Source organism: Pelodiscus sinensis, chromosome 1, assembly GCF_052426305.1.
Source record: "Pelodiscus sinensis isolate ZL-2025 chromosome 1, ASM5242630v1, whole genome shotgun sequence".
Lineage (NCBI taxonomy): Eukaryota > Metazoa > Chordata > Testudines > Trionychidae > Pelodiscus > Pelodiscus sinensis.
The window spans coordinates 51,861,131-51,885,527 of record NC_143052.1 but is presented as its reverse complement, the minus strand read 5'-3'; the positions used below and the strand labels follow the sequence as shown (position 1 = coordinate 51,885,527).

Genomic DNA, 24,397 nt, shown 5'->3' with positions numbered 1-24,397 from the left:
TAATTCACCTCAGTTATAGTGTGGGAAAAGCAATGGGAAGAAACCATATAAGTAATAATTAATAAGATGACCTTCTGATAAATGCAGCCACCTCAAATGGCACAAGTCCTCTAAGAGCACAGTTTCATAATGAACCTGAAGAAAAACTTCCTAATCCTCCCTCAAGCCATCACTGACAGAAGCACATACCTCAAAATGTCAATGGGGGTAGTACATAACTTTGCAAGAAATTCTTGACAATTAGAATCCACTTTATTTTCTGATTGCTGCAGGTTTTACCCTTTTGATGTTTTCTGCTGAATCTCCAAGAAGTTAGGTTTCCCATCTCTTTTAAAGGCGGCTAAACCTGTCGTCACATCCTCATGCATTAAAGAGTAGTTGAACTGTCAGGCATACTGGGTCAGCCACTGAAAGCTGTTTACAGGAGAATAATTGTTTCTCTCCAAAGTAGCTTTAGATCAACAGACACATTTCAATCTCATGCTCATAGGACAAGTACCAAAAGGTCAAGAAGACAGAGGTTCTCTCTTTTCCTTGATCAGACATTCCCTCCATTTTTGCTCATCCGCTACAGCTCATGAACACGAAAGATATGCAGCACTGCAGTCAGGAGAGCACCAAAACCAAAAGTGGAGGGTTGACCAGTAACTTCTGAATACCTTGAATGTAGATGATAGCCAAAATGGCACAATCACAAATTGATATGAGCATGTGGCAATTTACACCACCTAGCAAGCTGACATTATGAATCTTGAGTAGAAATACAAGCCCTTCTCTAGAGGAGAAACCTGTGAATGGTTTCTATGTCTACTACATTTCAGATCTCTAATCACTATTATATACAGGCAAATAGATGAAAACTGTGTTTCTGTAAGTAACAGAGGAGATGTGTCCTGGGAGGCTGACGAAAGAAGAGTCAATTTTGGGGATGGAAGAGAACTTGCTGGCCGGGTTCTATTGGACCCAATACATTTTGACGGAAACTTTAGAGAACCTTTCCATTGTGGATGATTCCATTCCAAATACAATAATCGTGCCTGAGGAAAAAGCATTGTTGTGTTTCATTTTCAGCACAACTGTCTTTGTCTCAAAAGAACTAAAACTTTCAGTGTCCAGTGTATATAAATTATACATTCATCTATATTATTAATATATGATGAGTCAGACTTCTCAGTCAGATACCACTGAAGTGGATGAGGAGACCTTTCTGTCTTCAAAGATGTAATATCTGTGAGGTTCAAGTCAATGATACCTAACTATTCATAGGGTATGTCTAGACTACATTGGGTTTTTTTTTGAAAAACTTCACCTGCGTCCACCCTGCAATCACATTTTTTTAAATTAAATCGAAAGAATTCAGGGTTTTTTCCGACATTGGTAAACCTGAAATTATGAGGAAGAACACCTTTTTCAAAAGAGCTCTCTCAAAAAAAGGCGTGTGTGGACGCAGAACAGGGACATTTTTCAAAAGAAGAGCCAATCGAAAAAAGCACAGATGCCCTGGTGGCCATTCTGTGAATAACAATCAGGGCTTTCTTTTGAGAGAGCGTCCATGCAGTCAGGATGCTCTCTTTCGAAAAAGCTTCTTTCGAAAGAAGCTTGCAGTCTAGATGTACCCTGAGTGTCAGAAAATGAAAAGCAAACACAAAAGAGGCACAATACACCTAGGAGGGCAAAAATGATCTTAACATGGAAGGAGCAGATTGTGCTTGAATCCAACTCTTGGATCGTGCTTGAACACTAGTTGTTAAGTTCCACTACATTCTGGCTGGTTTGCACCACTGTAGCTCCCTCCAGATTACCCTTGAATAAGGGAAATTCCCAGGTGATCCAGAAAGCAGTGCTGTTTTTCTATTCTACTGCCTTTTAGCCTCCAAAGGGGCATGGTTTAAAGAAAGGGAGTAAGAACAGATCCCTGGCTGTTGTAATCCATACTTAGGGTCAGGGGCACTTGATCATAAATTATTCTACAGGCTCTCTCTCTCTAGTTTGACATTCTGTGGTATGACAACATCTGTTGTCCAACATGATTTTAGATGTCCAGATGTCCACTTATCATGTGGCTAAATTTCCTGCAATCCTATAACATTTGTTTATGCCCACCAGTCCTGGCTGTCAGTGTTGTGTGCTGTTATTTAGCTCTAATTTACCCTTAAATGTCTTCCAAGAGCTCAGTAAGCAGTGGAAGTGTTGATAATGTGGCTAGACAATATTGACCTCCCGTGGTTTGGCACATTCTCTGGTTCGGCACTGGTCAGGTCCCAAGGGTGCCAAACTAGAAAGGTTCAACCTATAGTTCTGACATTTTTCCAAGCTGCACCCAGCCACCAAGCCAATTCCAGTACAGTCAACATTGCAGACAACTGGCCCTGAGCTGTGTTCAATGCAGTTCTGGCATAATCCAGGAGTTTGCCCTACGTCTTTATTTTGAATTCCAACATCTGAAGCACAGTTGCCATTTGATGAGGAACTTGAGCACAGCGGGAAACAAGCATGCATAGTTATCTTCTTAAGCAACAGATCATTAATGAATGCCATATTCAAGCTCACATAAGTCCCCTTCAGATTTAAACATACAAGAAATTTATTCTTGTTGTGCTGGTCAGTAAGGCCCATCTTGCCAGGACATATATTTGGTTGAGCTTTTATGCCCGTATAGAGTCCCACTGGAATTTAATGAGTCTTTACAATGATGTCTGAGTAAGTACAAAGGGATCCCTTTTACAGGACTGTGGTTTAAATTTCTTGTGTCCTTCTGCTTAATCACAACCCTTTTAGTATCAATATTCCTCAGTACTTGCCAACAGAGCAGTTAGTGGCAACATCCATATCTAGGGGGACTAATTCTTGGAAACATTTTTAAAAGCTCTAATACCAGCAATGCTTTGAAATTCAGAAAAAAAACCCTGTATGTCTAGAAATATGATGCCCTTTTTGTCACTTTAAAATTTGTTCATGTTTGGCTGAAATATAAATAGCCCTTTCCTCACTTATTTTCCTCAGGACAATGCTGGCAAAGTACCGCAATAATTTGTGAACATTAACATTCTAAGGGTGGGCCCATGTCACCAGGGCCGGTCCTAACCAATTGATGGCCCTGGGCGACTGCCCGGCTCACCCATAGGGTTGCCGGATGGTTTTAAAAAAATACCAGACAAAAATTTGTCAAGCAAAAAAAAGGGGGGGGGGGAGGTTGGGGAGTAACCAGAGAAACCTGGAAGAAGGATTCAGGAGGTCGGGCCAAAAAGCAGTCGCAGCCTGCCCCTAAGACTGGCTCTGTCAGTAGTCCCTTGAAAATGGCAGCCAGGCATCCGCCTGGCTCGCTCGCCCCTAAGACCAGCTCTGCATGTCACCACACAAAGAGCGGCACACATGCAGTAGTGGAACCTCCTTTGAGCTGCTAGATCTGCTACAGAGAAAGGCTGAAGAGAAAGCTAAGCAAGGCTGCCATTATTCCTCACCACAACCCTCCCTGAATACAGTACTTGTGCCCATTGACGGGAGCTCCCTCCACTCAGATCGAGCACATGGCCCTGTGGCCCATTTCCCTACCAGAGATAATAGGCTTCACCAGTGCTCAGCTACAGTTAGTTCAGTAGATCAAGCTGTACTGAAGATTCAGGTTTCAAACCTTGCAGGTGATGTGCCTGGTTGTAACAAATGGAAATTATTTTTTTCCTTTAAGCAACTAAACACCTAGAAAATTACATACCTAAGAACCTACATTAAGAGAATGTTTTTAACATTGCAAAAAGCCCTCAAAAGTTAGGAAATGTCAGATTTACAATTCCTCAGGCAGCCTCAGTTCAGCCCTCTTGTGTGTATGCATTATTTGTATTATTTACACATTCACAAACTAGTTTTTCCACAGAGTGTCTGCCTCATTCATTCACAAGTTGGATGCAAAAAGAGGCAGAATGAAGATTTCATGGAAACCTTAAATCTGACATTTCCTAATTTTCAAGTGTTTGACTTTGCAACCTAAGAAACATTCTTTTAACATACTTATAGAATGTAAATTTCATTAAGCTTTCTAAATACTTCTGCTTATCTCTTCAACACAGTTCTGTGTGCATTTAGAGAGCTAATTTCCAAATAATGCTAGTAATAAAAGTCTTGTCACCATCAACTCTCTTAACAACCATAAACACACATCACATTAATAATCTAGTAAAGTGCTTCTCCATCTTTTCTACATTATGCCCATATGTTATAACAGGAAAAAAATGCAACATCCCTCCCTCCTTATAGAGAAGAGTGTTCACACTCCCAGATGATAACACTAATTCTCCATTTCAACCAATAATTACTGGGTTTGTTCTGATGTCTCACTCCCCTAGCATGTAAAACCCAATGAAAACAAACTTAATTTTAATGTTTGCACATCTTATTTACTCCCTCACCCTGCCCCTCACCTCACAGTCTGAGGGGAAAAAATTGTAGACAAAAATCTAATAAGCTATATATAAATGTGATTACATAAATAACATTTCTATTTTAAAACTACCAAACATGTTGGTGAAATCAGCATGAAAAGAGCTTCTAATGAACTTTAATCATCATAATTGTATCAGCTATAAAATGTATTTTATGTTGCAAGTGTTTTGAAAACATATTTAAAAAAATCTTTGGTATCAGCTGAAATGAAAATTAAATTATTTCTCTTCTTTAATAACATTAAAATAGATTCTTATTTAAATATCAGATAAATTGTAGTTTCCTATATATGTCAATCAAGTAAGTATTTTAATTACATACAGACGAACACTTTCCTTATGCAAGTGCACCATAATTGATTTAATTCTTTAGCCTCCAATTATATAGTCCATATCAATCAACCAAAATTAAGCACTTCTGTAGTAAAAATATAATATGAATTTCATATATCAGATCATTGCATCCATTTCTGCATGAATCTCACACACTATGTTACTTAGAAAACAGAAGTATACAGCTATAAGTACTCATGAATGATTCATTGAAATTGTGTGTGCATGCATGTGCATGTATATAAAAATAAGAAGAGACCTGCATGTACCTTTAAACAGCTTTTAAAAGATGTTCTCGTCATTAGTATTGACATATTTTTGATAAATCAAGATATGAATTTCACACTGCTAATGAAAGCATAAGCAAATAACGTGTAGGTTTTGCACCTATTTGCTGTTAACATGTTACTCCAAAGGGACTTTTATTCCAAGTATTTAGTACTGTTTTTAAATCACATGTTATAAAATAAGCAACTTTATAAAGCATAAAACCAACTCCTCAGGGAATGAATAAAACCTATAATCTGAGATCCAGTGTGATATTTAGTGCTCACAAAACAGTAACTATGATTTTAATAGTACTGCGGCATTTTGTTGCTGCTTCATTTTGGAAACAGACATTGATCCCTCACACAATTAGACATGACTTGTCAATCTTTCTTCAAACAAAGCTGAAGAAAATGAAATGAAAGCCACATTTCATTGTATTCCACTAGAGGGTGGCCTGTCTCAGTCAGGGTGATAGTAGGAGATTTATGCAAGAAGCTAAATCCTTTCTAGTTTTCACCTGTTGATAAACTGGGCTTTATATTCACTACTCTTTGTCCCTCATTACAAAATAATTTTTAATCACAATACAGTATTTGCAATGAGGAGTTTTTTCTAAGCAAGATCCACCTAGTTTTGTTGTTTGGGAAGGAAAGAGGTATTATATTTTTAGAAAACATATTCAATAAATATTCTGTAACTTCAGAAGCCAGCCCAGCTACATACTGTAGTTTGCTTGCCTTTTGCTTACAAAGGTAAAGGTAAGAGCAAACACACAATGTCTTTTCCACTGTAATGGTCCCCAAAGTACTAAAGAAAATATGAGGAGGAAAAAGAAAAGAAAATTCTGTACAGTCAGTTGCTTCTTTTTGCTAAATGGCCATACAATAACCAGTGAAGTGGACAGGCAAGGAAAAAATAACCAAATATTAAAAAACAATCTTTTCTTCCTTTTATTAATACTACATTTTACATTTGTAAAAATTATTTTAACCAATCAATGCACAAAAACTTTAATATTTTTGTTTTTAAAAAGTGAGAAAGAAATAGATCGGAATGCTGTCCAAAATTAAGGAACACAACAAAAAGACAGTAAAATAAAATGCTTTACAAAAAAAGATGTCAGTGTGTATGTGGTGTCTTTTGAACTAAAGCAACCTAGCCACAAGTTTACTTATCTCTGATCAATGGCTTTGAGCATAGATACCCATCCTGAATCTCTTAAAGATTCATTTAAATATCTAACATTGTCCCACAAAAATATGAAAGCACTGGTCCATACACTCCCCGAATCAGGAGATACCCAGAAACATATAAAGACTTGTTTCCTTTATTCATACCCTAAGCAGCAATGTCATATAACAGACAGGATTTTTCAGCCAACCAGACTGGAGCAGCTGCGAGTGCTACATCTTGGCACTCTGAAGCTATTGGCTCCTCTCTGGGGAGTGGAGGATGTTCAGTTATTAATGACCGCTGAGCAGGCAGCACCATGTCAGTGTGACAACTGATCGGGTGAACGATGCAGCTCTAACCACCATGGAAACAAGGAGAAATACGAAGAGCTAGCAGGCATCTTTTTCTTCACTGGATTGTGAGCCACAGCCAGGCAGCACAGAGCTCTGGCAAACATAAGGGATCTCAGCTGGCAGCACAGAGATTCTCTCATTTTGTAGGATATCTATAGATAAATGTATCATATACTATATATACACATGCAACTCTTCATACCCTGGCATTAACACAAGAATGTGGTTACCTGAACTAAGGAATCCAAAAATACAGATGCAGAAGTCCTCCAGCTTTGAAACTACTCTTGCAGGGTAAGTTTGTTTATAACATATATGTGTGTGTGTAATGTGTTGTACTGTTTATATTTTCATTTACCCAATCCCACCTTTTCTTATTTTCCTCAACTTATTCTATTAGATTCCTTCTAAATTTTACTTTACCTTCAGAATACAAATGCAGCCACCTTTTGGCTCGGAGATAATCTAAATGTGTTTGCAGGTCTCTTAGATGTGTGCATTTGCTAGCTTGAAAGAACATCAAAGGATTTAAAAACATTTTCCCCAGTCTTTGCAAAGCAAATCAAATTACACAGTTGCTCTGTGTTTTGAAACCAATAAAACAAGACACAGGACAGCTATTTCTCTCTCTCTCCCCCCTCCACCCTCAATAGGATTAAGGCAAATGCCATTGTATGTCAGGACCTAAAGCCACTGAGCACCAAAGCTGAATGAGCATATCACAAACAGCTATTGAATTTCTGCCAGGCTACATCTTAGGGATTGTGGCAAATGACTTCCCCTAAAACAAATCCCCTTACCAGTCAGAAGGGACAGTGTGAAGGTCTAGATATTACTGTAGCTAGAACTGACATATGGTAGGGAAAAAGGGTAACATTAAGCAAAACAATTCTCATCTCCTCGGTAATTAACAAGACCACAGCAGGGTGGCTCTAAAGAACATTTTTTATTTAAGATTATTTGTTTAAATCAATTGCTGTATTTCCCCTTGCCTCGCTTGCTACAGTTAGACTGTTCAATTTATGTCAAAAAATGTTTGTTTTCAGATGTCTAGTTTTTGCCCAACATTGCTGTTCAGAATAAGAAAAGCCTCTCACAGATGATGTTGGGGGAGAGGGGAAAAGGGAAAAGAGTAGGGAATAAGCGATAACAATTCTCCATATAATCAATATGAAATATCGTGCTATATTAAGTGTGGCTTAGTATGTGTGCTTCATCCCTTTCACCCAATATAAGGAAAGGCTTTGGTATAAATCTCTTAAGGTGAAAACATTGTGAGTAAAGTCCATCAGCATACATGATTCAGTGACTTATGCAGCAGTAAAAGCTAGGTTAAGAGTTTTTTCTTCATGCAAAGGGGATATTAGCTGTCTAATGTGTGCTTCCAAAGCCTTTTACATAGCTTTTCTGTTTAAGCTGCTGAACGTTTTCATGACTCCAAGAGTCCTTTTCTCTTCCCCTGCTGCTCACCTTACAAAAACAACATGAATCTGTTACTCTGTGGCAAAGTAATTATTTGCTTGTATAACTGTAACTTCAGAATTATTTTTTTTCAAATTACAGTGAAGACAAACACGAAAAGACAGTGAACTGCTGCATACCTGTCACCTTCCCATAAATATATCAGGGGTAGTGTAATACTATGTACAGGAGAAGTCAATTAATTCAGATGACCTTTTAAAATGATGATAGTAAAGCAGCTCTGACAATATGCCATAGCATTTTCTTTCCCTTTTGGAAAATAAATGAGATTAATAAGAGGTTTCTTTTCAAAGTGCAAAATGAAAGGTACTGAAGCATAGCTCCTGTTATTGGCAAGCTTGTTCTATGAATGGAAGTCTGTTTAAAGCATATAGGTTTATCATACATGTGAAACATAACTTCCCCTTTTATTACTTAAATCTACACTGCATGTTTGTTTTAGTTATTTAAAGAACTGCAACCCTCTGGTTTATACTGGTACAGTATGTGGCACTGCAATGAGGAAAGAACTCGTATTCTTTCCTCTTGTTACATATAGAGCAGTACTTCCATGAAAACTTTTCCTGCAGTATGTGACATCTAGAGTACTGAATCTTTACTTTCACCTCATATTATATATAATCAATACAATTAAAAGTTAACCCTCAGAACTTTAAACCTAAGATCCTTTTTTCGTTTGTTTGTTTTTTTGCTACATATCCTATTTCACGGAGTGTTGCACTATTAAAAATACATGCCAAACAACGTTTGGAACATGCATTCATTCCAGTCACTTATGAGAAGAGGAAACATAGATATCCTGGTAAACAGCTAACACATTCTTACCCATTGACCGAGTTAAATGATATGGTGATCCTATATTTTGGTTATTACTCCCTAAAAACTCCTAGAATAATATCCTAGTGTCAGAGACAATGACTGGCTGATATTGTTATGGTAACTCTCGAAGTACCCCCTTTTAGAGATTTGGGAATTACATCACAATTCCTGTTTGGAGTACCCAGGAACACGTGGATCTTTTTGTTTTGTATCAAATTAGAACAGACCATCTGTAACACGCTGCCACCTGCAATGCATATAATAAAATATCATGCATAATCCTTATTAATAGGTTTAACATAAGAAGCTTTATGAGAATACTAATGTACTACAACCTCTTCGTATTAAAAAGGGACACAGGAGGACAAAACTCAAACCTTGTGCAAGTCAGAGTAATTCAAATTAATACATCAGTACCTGCTTTCTCTGAATTTGATGCTTAATCTTAATGATGTTAATATAAATTCCAAGAACAAACATAATTCTGTTTTATTGGTCAAAAAGAACTACTATCACTTTAAATAGTTGGTACTTAAAGAGCTCATTCAAAAGCTAATTTTTTTGTAGAAGCTAACCTAGTAGAATAAGATAAGCTGTAAAAAACAAACAGCCTGGTGTAAGATAACACTATCTTGTCTCAACAAGGAAAGCCTCCAGAGAGAGACAATTAAACATAATTTGATTTTTTGCATTGTATTAAGACATTTTTAGCAGGTTACGGGGCATCAGAAATATATTTCAATGACTCCAGTAGCTCGTATAGCCCTCTTCCACCCAATGACATAGTAAGGCATAGAAAACCTGATAAAAATCAGAAGACATAGTTAATATATCTAGACTATTGTCGGAGATATCTTTTATTTTATACTCTGAAAATACTAAGTAAGGACAAGCTACAAAATAAGACAATAGAAAATTGATTTGACATAAATCATAAAAGAGACACCTTTTAAAATATACCAATACTGTTCTTCCTGTAAAATACATTCATGATAGACTGTTATTAAAAAAAAAAACTGTAAATTTCTGTTCAATCAGCAGGCTGTGGTTATCTACAAAGATCTGGAAAAAAATTCAGTAAGCAATTAAAATGTTTTACATTACTGAGGGGAAATGTCATTGGAACACAAAAAGAAACAGCATAGCAGATGCCATTAAAAGGTCATTAGGTGCATGAGTATTAGTAAAAAATCAATATTGTTCATTGTAAGTCTTTGTAAGTGGGAAAATGCAGTACGTGTCATTTATTTATTCAACTGAGCTGTTTGTAAACAGCTGAACGTGATTATCGTAAGTCATCTATAGGTCACGATGAATATTCCTTACTGTTTTTGATACCAAAACCTCTTTTTAGACATCCACAGTCTCAACCCATGACCCAAATACAGCCAAATTAGCACTCAGCTGCGTGCTAAAAAATAATTTCAAAATCTGTGCTCTGGTCTGCCAAGAGGGTGAGGCTGGCTGAGGGGGAGACAGCATCTGGCAGCCTGCTGGAGTGCTCCTGCCAGCATGGGACTGGTGAGTGCAGCAGGGAATCATGGTGCAGGGGAGTGAGATTCTGGGCAGGTTTGTAAGAGAGGCGCTCTAGGCAGTGATGGGATTGAAGGTGGGACCAGGGTTTTGGAGGGCTGCTGCATCACCATTAGGTTTTAGGTGGGGTTCTGCATCTGACTTCCAGGCCCTATTTGGTGGGGAGTCAGGCCCTAGCTGCCCAGCCCTGCACCCAGGGATCCGCTCCTGGCCTCACTCCATGGTGGGGTCTCTGGCAGCATGCGATGGGCACTGAAACTATAGGGATTTGGGGGGAGCTTGACTGTGCTTGTCATCCTGTGGCCCATGTAATACATGGTGGGATGTATAGTAGCCGACAATGATAAATAGGTTGAGAATCACTGGTCCCAGTGAACTCTAAAAACATAACATAATAGCCATTCTGGGGTAGACAAAGGTCCATTTAGCCCAGTATGCTGTCTGCCGACAGTGGCCAATACCAGATGCCCCAGGGGGAGGGATCACAACAGGTAATCCTCACATGATCCCCTCCCTGTCACCTACCTCCAGAGAAACAGAGGCTAGGGACACCCTTCCTACCCTTCCTGGCTAATAGACATTGATGTACCTAACCTCCATGATTCTATCTAGCTCTTCTTTGAACCCTATTAAAGTTGTTGCCTTCACCACATCTTCTGGCAAGGAGTTCCACGGGTTGACTGTGCGCTGAGTGAAGAAAAACTGACTTTTGTTTGTTTTAAACCTGCTGCCTATTAATTTCATTTGGTGACCCCTAGTTCTTACATTGTGGGAATAAGTAAATAACTTTTCCTTATTCACTTTTTCCATACCAGTCATAATTTTGTAGTCCTCTATCATATCACCCCATAGTCTCCTCTTTTCTAAGCTGAAAAGTCCAAGTCTTTTTAATCTCTCTTCATGTGGGACCTGTTCCAAACCCCTACTCATTTTTGTTGCCCTTTTCTGGACCTTTTCCAATGCCAATATATATTTTTTGAGATGAGGCAGTAGTCAAGATGTGGGTGTACCATGGTTTTATATAGAGGCAATAAGATATTTTCTGTCTTATTCTCTATCCCTTTTTAAACGACTCCTAACATTATATTTGCTTTTTTGACTGCTGCTGCACACTGAGTGGATATTTTCAGAGAACTATCCACAGTGACTCCAAGATCTTTCTCTTGAACAGTTGTAGCCAAATTAGTCCCCATCATATTGTATGTACAGTTGGGATTATTTTTTCCAATGTGCATTACTTTACATTTATCAACATTAAATTTCATTTGCCATTTTGTTGCCCAATCACTTGATATAGTGAGATATTTTTGAAGCTCTTCACAGTCTGCTTTGGTCTTAACTATCTTGCACAGTTTGATATCATCTGCAAATTTTGCCACCTCACTGTTTACCCCTTTCACTAGATGATTTATAAATAAGTTGAATAGGATGGGTTCCAGGACAGGAGACCCCACTAGTTACCTCTCCACTCAGAAAACTTACCATTTATTCCTACTCTTTATTTCCTGTCTTTTAACCAATTATCAATGCACGAGAGGACCTTCCCTCTTATCCCATGACAACTTATTTTACTTAAGAGCCTTTGGTGAGGGACCTTATCAAAGGCTTTCTGGAAATCTAAGTATACTATATCTACTGGATCCCCCTTGTCCACATTTGTAGACCTGCTCAAAGAACTCTAGTAGATTAGTAAGGCATGATTTCCCTTTACAGAAACCATGTTTACTTTCCCCCAACAAAGGTTACATAGACACAATTTGAAAGTAATAGGCATACTTAGTATCACTGATATCAACCTCCCTAATAAAGGTCCATTTCCTCTGGTGTGATAAACTGGCACAAATCCAGAAAAGCAAATGGAGTAACATTGATTTTCATCACTTCAGCCTCCAGTCTGAATCTCAACAAGCTTATTTCCACCTTAGGCTTTAGGTAAAGTAAGTTGTGTGTTCTAACTGGGGAGGAAAAACACTGTGGTAAAAGCAAAATAAATTAAAACTTCATTATTTTCAAAAGGCTTTTTAACTTTAACCTCTCTGGATAGGACTCCAGTTTTCACTATTTGAGCGTTATGCTGAAATTTTCAAGAAGTAAAATAATAAATACAATTTTATTCATATACACATAGAATGTTTACACGTGAAATGTGGCACTATATTGTAAGCCACCTAAAATCTAATATAAAGTGAGCAACAAAGAAAAACATAAGTTCCAGTTATTGGTTGTTGAAGAGCCACCCTTTTCCATTTTTCAAAGACATTTTCAAAGGCATCACTTAATAAACCTGATTACATTTATCAGGCTGTTTTCCCTTCAAATATATGCTTAGTCTTAAACTGTGAAACATTTGGAAAGCAGGATTATTCTAGAATCCCTCATATTCTCCCTATCCCCAGTTCTACTTATCTGTTTGCCTTGAAAGCAACTCTCACTTATGTAGGCATTCAAATTATCCATTTTTATCATTAAACTATTAAACTTTGGCACAACACAATATGGAGACATTTCTTCTTAACCCAATATTTTTCTCCATTAACCTGTTTTCATGTACACAGCACATTTTTGTAGCTGTTATGCAATGGAATATTAAGCCAGCTAATGAAATGATCTAATGAAAACTGGACCAAAACAAGTGTTGTGTGCTTCACATTAGTTTTTGTTAACACTATTTATAGTATTAAATGTAATCTCTGGGCCCAATTTTCTGGTGGTACAATGGCTTCCAAGTTATGCCATTAGACAATCAACCCTCTTCTACTTAAACTGATAAATAACTTTCAACAAGATTAGTACAAAATAAATAGTTAACAGTCTCCCTTACTGCTTGAGCTTCTGTCTTTGGAGGTAAAGTCTGCAAATCTTGAATAGAAAATCTTACCAAAAAAAAAAAAAAACCCCTTTCAAAATGCCTACTGTTTATTATCATTATCCCAGGAGTCTTTTACTGGAGGCTTTTTTCTCATGTGAATAACAGCTACTCTACTGGGAAATACATTAAAGTCACTAAAAAAAGCTTACAAGGACATGGTTAAAATGCCCAGTTTTAAGTTTAACTATATGAATAATTCCCTGGACATCCAGCTACTTGTATTAAGAAAAAATGACTGCTTATACAATACTCTTATCTGTGGGACTTCCAATTTCTGCAAAGGCCTGCTGAATAAATTTGAGACTAACAACAACAGGAACCATAAAAGATATATAGAAAGAGATAGAGAAACAGATATACACAAACACTTGCAAAATCATCTACTGGGACTTACTTTAGTGATCCCCAGAAGATTAAAAACCACAACAGAATGGACAGCATCACTTTAAAGAAAACAGGTACCTCCTTGCAGGAAACTCCTCATGCAGGGAATGTAGTGCTATAAACACCAACTTCAGCAAATTACTGGGCTGTTAGCATGATTTTGTATGATTAGAGAAAATTGCAAATGACAATAAGGTTGGTTAGCTTCATCACTATGGCCATAATATACAAAAGCCAGGAAAGCACCCAAGCATGCTCTTGAGTAAGGATGACTTAAGCATAAGCATATGCTTAAGTGCCTTCCTGAATCAAAACCAATAGTTCAGTTACACAGCAGTGTGATAATTTTGCTGTAAATAGCACAGAATACTGCATTGTACATTAGGTCTGAGTTTTTCTTTCCTTCATATGCCATGTAAATTTGCACTGTTCAAATTTTAATGGGAAATTTGTTACTTGAGTAAGAATTTAAAAAAAAGGTAAGTTTTCTCAGTAATAGCTAGCTAGCTAGCTAGATAATCTCCCTTCTTCTGACACTGTCCTAATCCCACACATTGCCAGCAGTGTGGTAACTGTTCTTCCCTATTAGTCTGATGGCCCAATGGAAACTCTCTCCTCCTTGATGGTTTTGTCCTGGTGGAGAGGAGCAGACAATGAAGGGAAGTGGAGTATGTCAGGAAGGAAGAGAAACCAGTAATCAGGACCTGCTCTAGACAAGAATCCCAACTTGGCCCAGGCTTCTAGAATCCTTCCTTCTACCCAATGCAGCAAACTCTAGCCACTCCTATGCCTGTCACAAAAGACAGTCTTCTAGGTGTTTGTGATGGGAAATAGCCAGACCCCTAAAAATTGTTCTCCTCACTCTCAATTTTAGAGTTTAGGAAACAAATAAATAGGTCAAATTTTCATTTATTTTTCTTACAAAGCTCTAAATAAATAGCACTTAATATGGAAAATAAAATACTGTATACAGGCAGAGTTCATTTTCTAGCATTGCAGAAATCAGATTAGATGCATAATTCCCATTAATGCCAGTTAACAATAAATAGGAGCAATGTAACTAATCCTCTGTGACTGATGCTGAAAGTTAACTGGCCTAAACTTTTCACATTATATATATTTTTCCCACATGATTAGGTATTAAGTTGAAAAACAACTGATGAACTTGTCCAATAGATAATTTTATGACACGTCCACAGTAAGGTGATTTCCTTATTTACTCTAATTCCCTTTAATAGAATGTGCTAGCATGGTTATTACTTGATAAAGTATGCACTGCCTTGAGAATGCCGAATGCCAGTAATGCTAGTTTGTGGGAGCAAGGCTGAGATATTAAGAAGATAAAAATGATGTCACTGTATATATAGGACTGAGCAGATTCACCTGGCACACACTGTTCAGAATATGCATTGACTGTTCCTTTGGCGTAGCCTATTTAGGCATCATATGTGCACGTGAACGCACGCACAGACACACACAATATGCAACATCATATATATCTGGTGTCAGAAGTATACACACACAAACCCCTCACACCTTATGACACTTCAGATGCTTGTCACATGCGATACAATAAGAGCAACATGTTGCACTTACCATATACCCCAATACAGGCTGTGCACTGCTGATATTCATGGGAAAAGAGATCCTGTCCTGCAGAGTGTCAGCAAAGTCAGTGTCCCACACTCATGCAGGCAGAGAGAATAGCTAGCAGATCTGTATAATTACAGATCCATTGATCATCCTTCCCTCCACAGACCCAACAATTCTCTCAGGCCTAGTCTATACTAGACCAGAAGGGTCACATTAAGGTACGCAACTCGAGCTACGCAAAACGCGTAGCTGGAGTTGGTTTACCTTAAGCTGAGCCATGGTGGCATCCACACAGCAGGAGGCCGATGGAAGGAAATGCTCCCATCAGCTTCCCTTACTCCTCGCAGAAGGAGGAATAGCAGACGCTGGTAGGCGCTGTCCTCAGCGTTTGATTTAGCGGGTCCATACTAAACACATTAAATTGAACACTAGAAGATGGACATCTGGAGTATCAATCTTCACATAAGTATAAATGTGCCCTTAATGCTTGGACATGGAGATCCCCAAGAAACTCCCTAAGCCAATCCTCTTCTGTGCAGCTACATTGTAACATTGGGCATTCACCAGATTCGATCCGAACTGCATAAGGGAATTAAGGCACCCCACTTCAACTTTCCTATAAAATATCAATCTTCACACCTTACCATGCCCTTCATTCTTAAGAGTTACGTTTTTAGAATGTCTCCTGCCTTTTCCAGACACACTGTTGGCCAACATTTTTCACTCCTCAGCATGCTCTTCAATTCAATAGTAAATTCAAATCCAGAAAGAAGAAGAGAAAATAAGTCACATTTGTACCCACTTTGTAACAGGCACTAAGATACAGACATAACATGCCCCCACCAATGATGACGTTGCATTTCCATGCACTGGAAATATACCCTTAATGATTATCACATTCTGTAGCATGTACATTCTTCTTTCAGCAATGCAAATTACATTATGTTACTAAATACAACAAACAAAATGGAAGGAAATGTAAAAGGGAGTAATAAAACAGTGGTGCTAGGGTATAAGCCAAGGAAATTCTGCTTAACAACTGTGAAGTTCGTAATTCTTCCTCATTAGCTACAGACACTACAGCACAAACGGCCTTCTATCATGTTGTCTCTGCGGTAGGCAATTTCAGTACTCCGGATGTGTTTTGTTTATGTTCAACTATCCCAGTACAACTGAGCTGGATAAAAAAAAATATTGTGGGAAGCCTTAACTGAAATTCTCTTTTATTCATACTTGTTTTTTCGCTAATTGTGTTGGTTTCTGTTTCCCCTTAGCAACATTTTAACTGAGTTTTGTGTAAAGCTAATTATAAGAGAATGCTATGCTAAAAACCAACAAAATGAAACTATTAGCATTAAAATGTCTATAACAGACAGAGCAATTTAAAATCTACAGATGGTTCTAAGAATTGCTACCATTTGGCCCAATTGTACCTCCATGGTAATAAATGACAAAACGCCCAATGATGTCAACATAAACAAATGTGGGTTATTTAGAGTCTTTTCACCTGTTGGTGTTTTTATCATTTTTTCATCAAGGAAAGCAGAACTCATCATGCTCCTTCATTTGAACTCATACAGCAAGGTAGCAGACATACAGAAGTAATTCAAAGGGATCTCTTTTTTTTCATTATTTGGAAAAATGCTACTCATTTCACACATTTTAGTGCAATTCTGTTTTTCTGAATGTCTAGAGGACACCCAAAACCTTCACATAAACAGGATTTCAGATGAAGGAATTTAGCCAGGAAGCTTTAAAAGGCCTGAACTTAGGATCTTCATCCCTCAGCATCCAGAGGAGAATTCACCATCTGGTTTTTTAGAAGCTGTGCTCTGAGAGATCCTGGGAACATAACCAGCCTACAGTTAATCAGTTTTTGGTTAATTGGAGTTTGATTAATTTGGGTTGCCCGTTGTGCATTTTACTTCACATATGTGTGGGAACCAGTTGTGCAGGAAACCAGCCAATAGACCATCCTACTGTTACTAAGTATTACATTCACAGTGAGAAAGACCAAACCTGCTCAATATTTAATATGTTTTTGGTCTTGAAAAATAATTCATGAGGAATGAAACACATTTCAAAAATGAGCATATATGAGTCCAGTACTGTAACAGCACCATCAGTACAGCTTTCACACTCTAGCATTGTAATAAAGAAGCACTGTTCTCTCATTTTATAGTGCATATTTCACTGCAGTGTATTTTAACATATTTCAGTGAAGCACTTCATTATTTCCACAGCCAACATAATATCTGGGTGAGGAGAAGAAAGGCACTCATGGATTTTTCAGTTTTTTAAAAACTACAATAATTCCTGATAAAACAAACAACTTTTACATCCCATTTGTGTGGCAAGTTGCCTACTATGAGACAAAGATGAAGTGTTGTGCTCTAGCAGTATTCTGAAATGTAGTTATAGAAAATATATGAAACATTTACCCATTCTCATTTGTAGTCAGGAGAGTTATAAACTTGGTTCCCCTGCATGCTGAAAGCAGAGTTATGCATAATTCCTACAATGAAACTTTGAATGAGTAACATCCAATTGCAAGTCATAATATACAAAGCATGGTATTACATGAGGGTGCACTTTTAAAAAAATTACTGGTTAAAATATAAAATTGCCCATAAGATTTCCAAACTTTGAAGTGCTTTCAGGGCTCTGGCCCACATCTTTCACTGAGTTCATTGAAGCAACACCAATTTCCACTAACCGAGGAGCTGGCCCTTTGTTTCTAAATAAAAGATCTTCCTTTACTGCATAGACTGGAGAAATCACAATGTTTCTGGTGGGGCAGTGGTGTCTTTATATGCCAGTCCTTGTTTTTAAGTGCTCCTTTGTATCATTGCTCTGAGATGCTGGGCCCAATCCATTTGGGAATCTGTAAACTGACTTATATGGAATTTGGTCAAGCCCTAAAAATCTTATTTTGGGTATAACTTAAGTTGTATTGGTTTTCCAAATAATAAAATCTTAGTACATAATAAACCTCTAAAATCTGGGACTCTCTGGTCTGCAAAAATCTATGGTCTTGCTGGACCACGGATATTGCTAGTACAGAGAGCCTCAGGTGGCCAGGTTCAGGGACTGGGCTGGCAGCAGGGAGCACAGCCCTGGACGAGCCGAAGACAGCCAGGCCAGCACTTGGGAACACAGCACCAGCTGATGGGAACTGGGAGAACACAGTGGGGAGTGCAGCCCCACCTGGGTCAAAGGCAGTGGTACCAGTGCCTGGGAGTGCAGCCTCCCTGGGCCAGAAGCAGCGGAGCTGGCAGCCAGGAAAGCGACCCAGATTAGCACTCCTGGTGGTGAAGATCGTAGTCCCCGTCCCAGGTGGAAGTGCAGACCTGGCAGGGCTGGGGGCAGCAAGGATCGCAGCAGAAGCACTGACCTCCCCTGCTCCAGCAAACTCCATGGTGCCAGATTAGAGAGGTCCAATCTGTATTGTATTAGTTCCTCCAATACAATTAAATAATTAGTTCACCCCAATATTATTCCAAAATAACATAGTTTGAGTCTATACTAAAAGCAGTTATTTCGACATAATGTCAAAATAATGACAAGCTGGAGGACTTTTTACTCCGATTCCTGTAACCCTCATTTTATGAGGAGTAAGGAAAGTCAGAGAAAGAGTGCTCTCTCTGGCTGTGTCAAGACTCCAGAAAAGGGGTGCAGTGTAGACACAGCCTATAAGTATTAAGGATCAGTTAAAGTCAGTTTAATATATCACAAGAAAAAGGCCTTGTGATTATAGTAATTCTATAATGTATGTGCTAATATGCACATAGTGATGGTACACAGTAGAAGCCCAAAACTACAGTCCTTTTATTCCATTGGATAACTGAAGATCATTTGCTTCATCACCAAAATCTGGTTCAGCTGTCAGGCAGCAGAGACTGGGTATTCCAGCATTGCAGGAATCCTATGGGAACCATTAAATAATTGGAACTGATGAAAGCTATGTTTCTCATTCTTCTCCTGTGGGCTTGCTACGTACATCAGATATCAGATTCAAAGAGGGAAGGCTGAATAATTGAAAAACAGAGACAGTTTAGCCCAAATCCACAAAGGCACTACTTACGTATTTCCAAAGGGCTTTTACCAGGGAGAAAAGAAACTTGCCTTCTAATCCCTTCGTATTTGGCAGCAGGTGGAATTAAATTAGAGCCCCCCACATCCTGGATGAAGCTACTAGTGAAAAGACTAAATGTTAGGAATTTACCTTTGCCTCTTTCTCTCCTGCTCTCCATCAGCCATTTTGTGTGCAGCTATGCAAGCTTTGAGCACACCTAATGGCTCAGACCTCTCAGGCAAGATAGTCATATACATAGTCACATACATGCATATACATATACATAGATAGAATATACATAGTTACATCTGGTTAAAGGATCCTGTTACAGCTTAAGTGTGAAACACAGGGTGGTCACTGAAATGCATGCCCAGATGCAGAAACTTGGGTGCCTCTGAAACTTCAACAATGGAACTTTAGTTGCCGAGAGATTTTAGCCACCTCTAGAGTTAGGCAGCAACCATGTGGAATATTGAGGATCTCAGTATAGCCTAAACTTTAAACACAGGCACATCAAATGGGACTTAGGCCCCGAAGTCCTGTGAATCTGCTACCACGTTTTCAAATAAATTGACACCTGTTTGGTCACAAGAGAATTTTTTGTATTTCCCATTTCAAAAAAGGGTAACCTGTCTCTGTAAGCTTCCTTTCCACCTCCCACAATGTTGTACAATAGCTAATTCAAATGCCTTTCTCCTCTGACATTGTTAAAACTCTGGACATTAATGCACTGTTTTTGTTCAGAGAACAGACACTAACCATCTTGGAAGCAGTGTGACTGCTGGCTGGCCAACCACGTCACAGAATGTAACATTGCCTTTAGTAACAATCTTCAACATTCTACTACTTGTTCAGTGTGTTCCAATAATTTTTTGGCGGGGTCAACTTCTGTTTTACACATAAGGCTTGAGATTGAGGTATTACCATAAAAGTATCATTCCATACTGTTAGACTGATATCCATATTAAGGTATAAATTCCATGCCAGCCTGAACTTTTCTGTTCCTACATTCATGTTTTAAGTGGTCCCAATCAATAGATCGAAGCTGCTTGCCCTTTACATGACCCCAGGCTGCAATGAACTGTTTGATGGGTATATCATCTACAATAATTGCCAATGTAGACTTGTTATTTGTGCCAGCTGGGCTTCTCAATTGGAATCATCTCCAATATTGAGATTCGCACACTATATACTTCTACTAGGGTTATTTAAAAGATATAAATAAACCAATTAGAGTTTGCCTCAATGTTAGAGAAGTTTATTCCCAATGCTAAAAAAGATAAGATTATACCATATGCAAAGAATTTCAAATTTTTGAAATTCTGAATTTATGATCTGAATTATAGTACTTCTAACCCCACTGAAGTGACTGGGGAATAATTACTCCCAAACATTAAATTCCAGAATTCTCAATACTAGTATCCATACTGTAAGACAAGTTTCATTTACATTTGAAAATACTGAAATAAGTTGTATTTAACGCTTTTAGGGGAACAATCTTAAAGCATTCTTCTATTAGGGCATGTCTAGACTGCCCGTGGCATTCAAAGGAAGATATGCAAATTAAGCATGAATTTGCATATTTTTTTCCAATCCCATTTTTGGAAGAGTTTTTTTTTAAAAAAAAAAGCAGTCAAGACGCAGTTATTTCAGAAAAAAAAAACCCTTTTTCAAAAGAACCCTTCTTCCTAAAAAAATGAGGTGTACAGAGTTCTTTTGAAAAAAAGAACCGCGTCTAGACTGCTTTTTTTTTTTTTAAAAAAAACTTCCAAAAACGGAATCAGAAGATATGCAAATTTGGCACAAATTTGCATATCTTCTTTCAAAAGCCGTGGGCAGTCAGATGTACCCTTAGGGTATGTCTAGACTACATGCCTCTGCCGACAAAGGCATGTAAACTAGGCTACCCCATATAGTCAAAGAAGCCGGGATTTAATATCCCCGGTTTCATTAAAATAAACATGGCCACCGCGCTGTGCCGGCTTAGCTGATCATCGGCACAGCACGCGAGTCAAGATGCGAATCGGTCGGCAGGTGGAAGCCTTTGTCGACTGCTCCCTTATGCCTCGCGAAATGAGGTTTAAAGGAACGGTCGACAGAGGCTTCCACTGTCGACCGATCCGCATCTTGACTTGCGTTCTGTGCCAACGATTAACTGAGCCGATACAGTGCGGCGGCCATGTTTATTTTAATGAAGTCGGGAATATTTAGATCCCGGCTTCTTTGACTATGTCGGGTAGCCTAGTTTACATGCCTCTGTCGGCAGAGGCATGTAGTCTAGACATACCCTTAGTGATTATGTTGAGGACAGGAGATGGAGAGGGGGCTTTTCATGCTTTTTTTTTTTTGGTTAAAATTTTTAAGTAAGTCAATTTTTCCTCAATAATTGTGTTTGATTGTTTATATCCTTAAGCAAGCCTCTAGTCAGTATTACTAACTGTGTGCACCAGAAGAGGGAGTTGTGAATACAAGCCATCTAAAAGTTTCAGAAGCATTAATAATTTTGTTAAAAAAAAAAAAAACCTTGATAAATAACAGCAGCATATTTCTCAGCCTAACCCAGCACATTTGTACTAATAAAGTTGGCTAGGTTGCCATTCACTCTAGGAAAAGGCATTTTAGATGTGGTTTGTGAAAAACACTGATTGTTCTCTGTTAATTATAACTCATGTGAAGAGTTCCTATTATAGAATCTGATCCATCAGTTCTTACTCAGACAGACCTTCCAAGATAATCAGCAAGAGTTGTGTCCTGTAAGAATATGCCGCTTAGCCATAAATCAGCCTTTAAACATGTTCCTGAATGGTTTTTTTTGTTTGTTTTGTTTTCTCTCAAAAGCACGTCCATGGCTTCTCATTTACTAATACCATTGCTTTGCATCATATGAATATTATAAATACTTAATCAAATTTGAATAGTTATAAGCAACCATTTATTTCCTTTAAAGTATTTAAAAGGTCAGGACTCATTATTGCTAATATTGCCAGCAATCATATCCAGAGTACTAAAATCACTTATTGCTGATGTTTTTGGCTAAGTAAATCACATCAGCAATTCTTGTGTCTGAAGTCTGATTTATTTAGTGCTAGACAGAACCATTATGCTCAGCACCAAAGTATGGGATGGTGCACAGCTGACAGTGTCTACACCAGGAAGAGGGAGCAAAGGCAATGTCTTGCATCTAACTTTTACAATATACTGCACCTTTCCTTCCTCACATCTAGCTAGTGCTAGCAAGTGTGCAAGACTCCATGGAGTCGTGGCTCTCCCTACTTCATGCACTTCTCTGCTTTACTCTCTGGCTGCATCTAGACTGGCAAGATTTTGCGCAGAAGTGACTGCTTTTGTGCAAAATCTTGCCGCCTATCTACACTGACCGCGAGTATTTGCTCAAGAACACTGACTTTGTACTGTACAAAATCAGTGGTTCTTGAGCAAATACTCCGACGCTCCCACTCAGGGATAAGTCCTCTTGCGCAAGCATTCTTGCGCAAGAGGGCCAGTGTAGACAGCCAAGTTAACTTCTTGCGCAAGAAAGCATCTACACTGGCACGGATGCTTTTGCGCAAAAGATGTCTTTTGCGCAAAAGCATCCGTGCCAGTGTAGATACTCTCTTGTGCAAATACTTTTAACGGAAAAACTTTTCCATTAAAAGTATTTGCACAAAATCTTGCCAGTCTAGATGCAGCCTCATAAGGGTGATAATAGGAACACAATCACCTGATCTGATTTCTGCACAGCAACCTATGATCTGGGTAGGTCCTGTGTAGCATCAACATGCAGAACCAAACCTGGGACCTCTAGAGCGTCATGAGCTTCTACCACTTCAGCTATAAACTAGTTGTCTCTCAGCTAAGGCTGTAGAGAAAATCATTCTTTCTTTCTGTAAGTGGTCTAAGTGCCACTAGATAGGACAATGAATCACACCCAGGCGGTGTGTGGGTTACAGCTGCACAGGGACTTTTATTTCCCCTTGCTGACAAGGAAAAGAGCACAGACTAACCCTTAATGTTTTGGGGCTTAATCAAAAGCAAAATATTCTCTTATTCAACACTAATTTTTACAGGGTGAGAGAGGGCATAGAAATCTCTAAAGATAAAATAATTTAAACATTTTATCCACTGAGCATAAAAAGATCTTCCCAGTTATGGAACACAGAAATTGGCAGTGTAAAAAGGTGCAGAATACATGGAAGAGCAACCATTTACATATTGAAATGTATATACTATATAGGTATATTAATGGAAAACAAACTGACAAAACAAGAGAACATATGTTACTGTTTTCCAGAACAGAAGTAGCTCTTTGTCAATTTACATGTGTTTTACTCTTGTACTTACTCTGTGAATCAAAAAAAATTGGTTACCCTAGCAACTGCCACAAGTTACTCAGCTTGTCTATGAGATACAGAGCAGTGTCTGAAAGAAAAATATTGCCATGTACTTTTATCAGAATCTCTCTATGCTGCAAAGATATGGGGATTTAGCGACACATGTACACATATTGTTTTAATGATAAGGATGTCCAAGAAAGGCTATTTTTATCACTGTTTTGTCTTTCAAAACATTTCACAATTTTATGATGTGTAATAATGTATATGACACTCAGAGAAAATAAGAAAAGATCCAATGCTGAAAGGGGAGGAATAGGGTATTTGTCCAAACTCACAGTTGCTTTCTGCATTCCCTTTTATGTAACTGGTCTATTATATTATTTCAGTGCCAGACATTGATAAAGTAAAATTTTCCAAAAACAATTAAGTGACTTTAGAGCTTTTGAAAGCTTTCCCTATATATTCAAACCTCCCTGCAAATAAAGGGGATATTTACCAAAAATGGTCATGTTGGCTAAAATCATGATTTACAAGCTTAAGGATTAGGTTCTCAAAGGCCCAAACTGCAGCTGGGTGCCCAACTGCATTGACTTCACAGGAATTAAATGCCAAATCGCTATTTAGGCCTTTGAAAATTTACCCCCCACACCTCATTTTCAAGACGACTTAGGCAGTTATACTCCACTGATTTGAAATGAGACTCAGGCACCTAAGAGATTATATTACTGTTGAAAATGAGACCA

The 24,397-nt window shown here is 38.3% G+C and overlaps 2 protein-coding genes across 8 annotated transcripts in view; one reads left to right on the top strand and one right to left on the bottom strand.

The window, feature by feature from the left end:
* The window catches only part of IMMP2L (inner mitochondrial membrane peptidase subunit 2), a 779,606-nt gene that overhangs the window by 352,835 nt on the left and 402,374 nt on the right, over positions 1–24,397 (bottom strand). The gene's annotated exons all lie outside the window — the stretch shown is intronic.
* Positions 6,496–24,397, top strand: part of LRRN3 (leucine rich repeat neuronal 3) — a 55,291-nt gene continuing 37,389 nt past the window's right edge. Inside the window, exon 1 of the mRNA XM_006122508.5 lies at positions 6,496–6,859. The gene's annotated coding sequence lies outside the window, so the exon portion shown is untranslated. The remainder of the gene's footprint in view (positions 6,860–24,397) is intronic.